This window comes from Glycine max, chromosome 7 (assembly GCF_000004515.6).
Source record: "Glycine max cultivar Williams 82 chromosome 7, Glycine_max_v4.0, whole genome shotgun sequence".
Classification (NCBI taxonomy): Eukaryota; Viridiplantae; Streptophyta; class Magnoliopsida; order Fabales; family Fabaceae; genus Glycine; species Glycine max.
The window spans coordinates 9234850-9242399 of NC_038243.2; the positions used below are offsets into that span (position 1 = coordinate 9234850).

Below are 7550 nucleotides of genomic sequence, written 5' to 3' on the forward strand. Positions count from 1 at the left end.
ATAGAATTTGGATTGCTGTTATAGTAGCACTTGGAAAAATATGTGATGATGATCTCACAAGATTTACAGAAATCCCATTTCACATGGGTGCATATCATATCAGTAACTGTCCTAATTGGAGTGAAGATCAATGGACCCTGTGGTACAACACGAACATAGTACTGCACATGAATATATTTTGCATAGGTCACACCATTAGTGTGTGCCTCAAAAATCATACCACAACACAACCATATATATGATAAGAATTAGCTTGCTAGGGTGTGGTATGGCATGGAGAGATTAAAATCTTTGACAAGCCAATTGGCATGCATGGTTTTACATGGAGTACGTGAATAGATTGTGAAGTTACCTAGGGTGTCCCTTTTAGGATATTTTTATTTTTCATGAAAAGCGGTTACAAAATTGAGACTTGAGAGTACGTGGAAAAGGGTCATTGGTGCTACTAGCTAGTGGAATATTTGATGCTTCACCCATTCTTTCTAGTGAATTGAAATCTATCTTCTCCTTTTCATTTTTTTCCTATAAATAGGTGTTATTGGCTGGTGAGAAACCCAACACTCCCATGTTCCAAAAATCAAAACCCAACTCTCATTTCATTCTATATATTCGTTCTCATCCCTTCTCATCACTCTCCCTACTTCTCTATGCGTATATATGACTAATTGACTATATATATATATATATATATATATATATATATATATATATATATATATATATATATATATATATTTGTGATTTTATTTTTCTTTTTTATGAACAGTACTTGAAGAAGGAATATTGGGGAAACGAGGGAGGGAGGCATTAGTTGGTAAGGTTGTTGACAGAAGATAGAGAGCACAGATGATGATATGCACATATACATGGAACAGGAATTTAAGCAATTGCATCTCACTCCTTTGTGCTCTCTAAGCTTCTGTCATCCACCTCCACTACCCTCCTTTTTCTCACTACTCGTCCATATCCATATTACTCCAATGCTGTAAGCTTTAATCTTCTGAAGTTGAATTCATACTTAGTATATGGTGATGACGATAATATAAATGTTAAAACATATACACATATAACTTGTGTGAATTAACTTTTCCTTCTTCATGATTTTAACCTTGTTTTTCACCTCTCAAAATTTCAGCTATTATGCATAACCATCAGCTTCTTAGATAAATATTTATAGGCATTCAATGACCATGTTCCTTTGCATTTTGCAGTTAGACGCGCACCAGTTGTGGCTTTTGGAGATTATGAATCTGTTCGTTGATGGTATGGAGAAAAGCTATTAGACTGAGAAGATGGAAAAATGAGTTAGCCTGAGCAAGTGCTGTAATTCTTTCCATATACCTCTTCTTTTAGGAAGCTTGATTATATTTTGCTCTACATAAGTAATAAGTAAATCATAACATAATGTGTCTTCAACGATCAAAGAATATTAGATAGAATTTGTTTTTTTTTTCTTTCCTCTTTTCATATAATTAACTAACGAAGTGATAATATATAAACACCTCTGAAACACTTTATCAACATCTATTTTTTTTTTCTTATCCTATACATCATATATCACATATATATCATACCTATTTTTTTCCTTTTTTAACTCTTTTCCCTCTTTAGATGTTAAATAACATTCGGTGTCCTCTAATCTTTTTCCTATCTAAAGCATTAAGAACTTTTTAGAGTTTGGAGGTACTTATCAGACCTTAATTAAGGTAATATATTCTCATCATTTCTGCTCCTTTCATGAAAGAAAAAAAAAATCACTGTCAAACCGTGATTCGCAGGAAAGGACTAACTACCTCTACCACTTGCTCTGTGGAATCAAAGGAGCAAATGAAAATGGGAATTTTCTGCATTAATTGGAAGACTATGGAAGCCAGCGAGTTAAACTAATAATGTACGGATCCAAAATGGGCATTACATATTGTAGGGCATATACTTTGCAGGATTTTCCAAGTGAGTATACCCCGCAATTGTTCAGTGATTCGCAAAGGTGGCCTCTGTATCAGTCAATGGACAACGTACGGATGCATTACAAAGGGATCAGGCTTCTCATTCCAGATTTCATGTGAATATATCTAGTCATTAATTACAAATAGTATTTATTATTCACCAACAAACCAATCCAGCTTAATTATATGTGTTATTGTTATCTAACACTTAATTTCTCTTCTATCTCACTTTCATTTTTTTTTTCTACCTTTCTCTTTATTTTTTTCACATCATTGAACTAATTTATTATATCAATTTCTCTTTTTTCTTTAATATTTTTTTCCGTATATGTCTTCTCTTCCTATTATCTATATATACACTCCAAAAATGGGATGTAAGTTTGATAATTTTCCGACATATACAGTTTTTGCGTGTGTATGATAAATTGATAATGCATATTAATGCACTCGATTCAACTAATTACTGCAAACATTTAGAAGAAAAAAAACATGCACGCTCACAAATACCGCACATTTAAATATAGATATGGTTAAAATATCATAATCAATATTTAAGAGTATAATCAAACATATATACATATAAATTTAATAAATTATATTAACTATTCAAATTTCAACTTTTATTTTTTCTAATGTAAAGCTAAAACTCTTTATTTTTCTCAATAAAGTGGACCCTTGTTTTAAACAAGCTAGCTCCTCATCAAAAAAACAATCTAGCTAACATATAATCTAGTCTGTCAACTATCTAAAAGTTTGTCGTTAGTGTATAGTAGTATAAATTAAAATTATGAAATGACCCCATTATGCGACTTTACATATATATTCCAACTGTCATAGGCGATTAATATAATCCATTAGTTATATAAATGTTTCATTTTTTGTTTTGCAATCCGAGATAGACACCATTTTGTCGTAATTAAACAATGTGAACCACATCTAGAGAAGTTATATCATTCCCCAATTTGACATATGCATATGCCAAAAAGAAGAAAAATTAATTAAAAAAACAATAATCTTTTCGACCGTTTTCTCTAATCCTAGCTCCTAGCTCTATCTGTAGCTAGCTCCTGTACTGTATTCAGATGAACCCTTACCAGGTCGCAAGTTGGGACATCATTTATAAAGCCTGTCTTAAGCCTAAGGCTCAAGTATTAAATTTTTATTTGTCTGTATTGGTATCAAGGTCACAGCATATCTGTAAATGAAAATGACCCTTTTCAAAAAGATTCGTGTCACTGCCTTTCATATTCAAGATATTGTTAATATTAGTAAAACGGAAACAATATGGTACTGACGTGAAAATTGATTATAAATTAATCATTTACCTTTAGAAAATTTCAGTAAGGTGAAAATACTTTTTTTACTATATATATTCTTCATCAAAGTTAATCTTGCTCGAGCAACATATATGATCGATCATTATAAACAATAATATCTTTTTAAATATTTAATGTAACTATGAATATTAGAATTCGGATGTGAGATTACTTGTTAAGCTGTATAAGCTTTACATTATAAACAAATTAAATGTTCATTTAACAAGTAATAATCCCTAAAGTTCTACTGCGGTTTGAATTTAAGTTGAAACTTAAATAAAAACGGAAATACACATGCACAACACCTAACCCATTAATTCATGTTTTTTTACTACGAATCTGAACGTTTGTATTTGTTGGTAGTTGATTAGATGATAAGTTGATAGTTGATAGTTTTAGAGAATTGTTTTAGAAAGAAGGTTATGTCATTGGTTTCTTGGATAATCAATTACAACATACCAATTGTCTATTTATAGGCTCAAGTCACCAACCTCTCTATGATGGTGAATGTTTTTTCATTCCTTTAGGTCTTTCTAGAGTTTTCATGATAAATTAGTATCATAATAGTTCTAAATTCTTCTATCTTATACATATAGTTATAGTTCTAGATTGTTCTACCATATTCATACACATTATAGTTCTAGATTGTTCTACCATATTCATACATACTATAGTTCTAGGATATTCTATTATTTTCATACATATTATATTTAAGAATATTCTAGAAATTTATAGCAATTTCAACACTCCTCCTTGATGCAAATTTCTGTGACTCTGAGCATAGCTCATAATTCTTCAAATCTTGGTCTCGGCAACACCTTCATGAATATGTCTGCAATTTGATCTTCTGTTCTGCAATATTCGAGTTTGATCTCTTTAGTTGTTTCAGCTTCTCTGATAAAGTGATACTTGATTGCTATGTGTTTTGTTCTGCTGTGATGAACAGGATTCTTCGCCATTGCAATTTCTGATTTGTTGTCGCAGTTGATTTTAGTAGGCTCATCTTGTTTTTCTCCCATGTCTTCAAGTATCCTACGAAGCCATATAGCTTGACTCGTTGCTTCAGTAGCTGCCACGTACTCTACTTCTGTTGTTGATTGTGCTACCGTAGCTTGCTTCTTCGACGCCCAAGAGAACATTCTCGATCCTAGTGAGAAGGCATAGCTGGAGGTACTCTCCATGTCATCTGCCGAACCTGCCCAATCACTGTCGGTGTAGCCAAGTAATTCTGAGTTAGTTTTGGTAGTATACCTTATACCGAACTCTTTTGTTCCTTGTAGATACCTCAAAATTCTTTTTCCTGCTCCAAAGTGTATTTGACTTGGGCTTTGCATGAATCTTGATAGAAGACTTGTAGCATACATTATGTCAGGCCGTGTAGCTTGAGACTTGATGTAAAGTGTAGGCTCACTCTTGCTCCTCCTGAATCCTCGATCCATGAAATACTGATCGATTTTGCTATACCATGCTCGAGGTGTTTGCTTCAAACCGTAGAGTGCTTTTCTTAGTCTTAACACTTTGCTTTCTTTGCCTTCAGACACGAATCCTTGTGGCTGCTCCACATAGATCTCTTCTTCAAGTATGCCATTAAGGAAGGCGGATTTGACATCTAGTTGATGGATACTCCATCCTTTTTGTGACGCAAGAGCTATTAGAACTCTTATGGTATCAAGACGAGCTACTGGTGCAAATGTCTCATTGTAGTCAATTTTGGGTTGCTGTGAGCAACCCTTAGCTACTAGCCTCGCCTTGTGTTTCTGTATGGTGCCATGAGGGTTGAGCTTTGTCTTATAGATCCACTTAACCCCAATGATATCTTTTCCATGGGGACGATTTACTAACTCCCATGTGTTGTTTTTCTCGATCATCTGTATCTCTTCTTCCATTACCTTGACCCATACTTCCTGCTTTGACGCTTCTTCAAAGCTTCCAGGTTCAAGTATGGCCAAGTTACAGGTTTCATATATGTCCACCAAAGATCTTACCCATCTTGGAGTAGACTTTGGTGATGATAGTTCTTGATCTTGTTGTTGTGGTGGAGGTGAAGGTGGTTCACCTAGGCCTTCTTCCTTAGCTTCTTCTTGAGGTAGTTGAGCGGGTATAAGAACGTTCTTCTCCACTTTTTCTTCATCCCAATTCCAAGAAGCGTACTCATCAACTTCAACATCTCGACTGATGACGAGTTTTTTAGTTTGCAAGTTATAGACACGATAGCCCTTAGAGATATAGTTATACCCAAGGAAGATATCTCGCATAGTCTTGTCTTCAAGCTTGTGCCTCTTCACGTCTGGAATATGAATGTAGCATATAGATCCAAAGACCCTTAGGTGCTTTGTTGATGGCTTCTTCCCGTTCCAAGCTTCAATTGGAGTCTTGTCTTTTACAGACTTAGTTGGACATCTGTTGAGTATGTAAACAGCAGTGTAGACTGCTTCAGCCCAGAATATGTTAGGTAGTCCCTTCTCCTTGAGCATCGATCTAGCCATTTCCATAATTGTGCGATTCTTTCTCTCGGACACTCCATTTTGTTGAGGAGAATATGCGACTGTAAGTTGTCACTCAATGTCTTCATCCTCACAAAATCTTTCAAACTCGCGAGAGGTGTACTCTTTGCCGCGATCACTTCTTAGTACTTTTATTTGTTTTCCACTTTGATTTTCAACAAGGGCCTTGAACTTTTTGAATACTCCAAAGACTTCTAATTTTTCTTTTAGAAAATATACCCATGTCATTCTAGAGAAGTCATCAATGAAGAGTATGAAGTACCTGTTGTTCTCATGTGATGGCATCCTCATTGGTCCACAGACGTCTATATGTATCAGCTCCAATATATCTTTCGCTCTCCATGCTTCGCTTGTTGAGAAAGGAAATCGGTGTTGCTTACCAAGGAGACATCCTTCACACACTTCATTGTTCTCCTTTATGCTTGGAAGATCTCTCATCATGTTCTTCTCATGTAACAACTTCAAGGCATGTGTGTTGAAGTGGCCAAATCTTCGATGCCATAGCCATGAATCATCAACTTGTATCTTTATGGCAATGTTTGTTGCATATTTTAAATTTAGAGGGAAGCTTCTATTGCTCTTATTCATCTTTACTTGGGCTATCTCAGACCTTTTATTTTTGTTGTCTAAGATTTTGCATACACCTTCTTCAAAGTGAAGTGTGTAGCCTCTCTCCATCATTTGGCCAATGCTTAGAAGATTTTCTTTTAGGCTGGGAACTAGTAAGACATCATGGATGAGTCGCGTACCTTTATCTATCTCCACCATGACAGTGCCTTTGCCTTTTGATTCAACCACACTTCCATTTCCCAGTCGAACTTTGACTTTGACAGACTCGTCAATGCTTTTGAAAATAGTCTCATCCTTGGTCATGTGATTGCTACATCCACTATCCAAGTACCAGCTTCCTCCCTTTTCTTTTATTGAGTCTTGAGTGGCATAGAACATACATTGTTCTTGATCATGCTCCTCTACGATATTAGCTTGATGCCTATTTTTGTTGCGACAATTTTTCTCTACGTGCCCGAACTTCTTGCAATGGTTGCATTGTGGGATATTACGGAACCAACAATTTTTCTCTGCGTGGCCTTGCCTTTTGCATATATTGCATGAAGGATTTTTATCTGTTTTGTTCTTAAGGAAATTCCTAGAACCTTCTCTTCTTCTGAAAGTTTCTCCATAATTTTTCTTTCCTCCATTTTCTTTGTTTTGGGGCTGAAATTTAAACTTTGACTGGAAGGCCTTTTCAAGTGTATCTTCTTTATGCCTATACAGTCTTTGCTCATATGCTTCAAGAGAGCCCATAAGTTCTGTCTCTGATAGAGTGGACAGATCTTTGGTTTCCTCAATCGTTGTCACGATTGGGTCAAACTTTTGGGGCATAATAATTAGAATTTTCTCAACAATTTTCTTGTCAAGAATATCTTCTCCAAAAGCTCTCATTTGATTAACTATTTCTTTAACTTTAGAATAGTAATCTTTAACTATCTCAGACTCCTTCATCTTCAATAGTTAAAAATCTCTTCTTAGAGATTGAAGTTTAATGGCACGTACCTTGAAACTCCTCCTGCAATGTGTTCCACGCTTTTTTGGTAGTCTTAGTTCCCATAATTCTTGGGAAAATTGGATCAGTCACCGCTTGTTGCAAGGTGAACAACGCCTTTGAATTTTTCTGTTTATTTTTCTTCAAATTTTTTTCTTGAGATGCATTAAGAGCTGAAGTATCCGCGGGAACGGTGAAGCCTTCTTCTACTATGTCCCATAAATCTTAAGATGAAAAATAT

At 35.0% G+C, this 7550-nt stretch overlaps 1 long non-coding RNA gene and 1 other non-coding gene across 2 annotated transcripts; both read left to right on the plus strand.

The window, feature by feature from the left end:
* Positions 1 to 227: 227 nt before the first annotated feature.
* Positions 228 to 2189, plus strand: LOC121175108 (uncharacterized). Its single transcript, XR_005892157.1, has 2 exons — positions 228 to 985; positions 1212 to 2189. It is a non-coding gene; the product is annotated as an uncharacterized lncRNA (long non-coding RNA).
* Positions 814 to 934, plus strand: MIR156L (microRNA MIR156l). The gene has a single exon (NR_048869.1). It is a non-coding gene; the product is annotated as a microRNA MIR156l (primary transcript).
* Positions 2190 to 7550: the final 5361 nt, after the last annotated feature.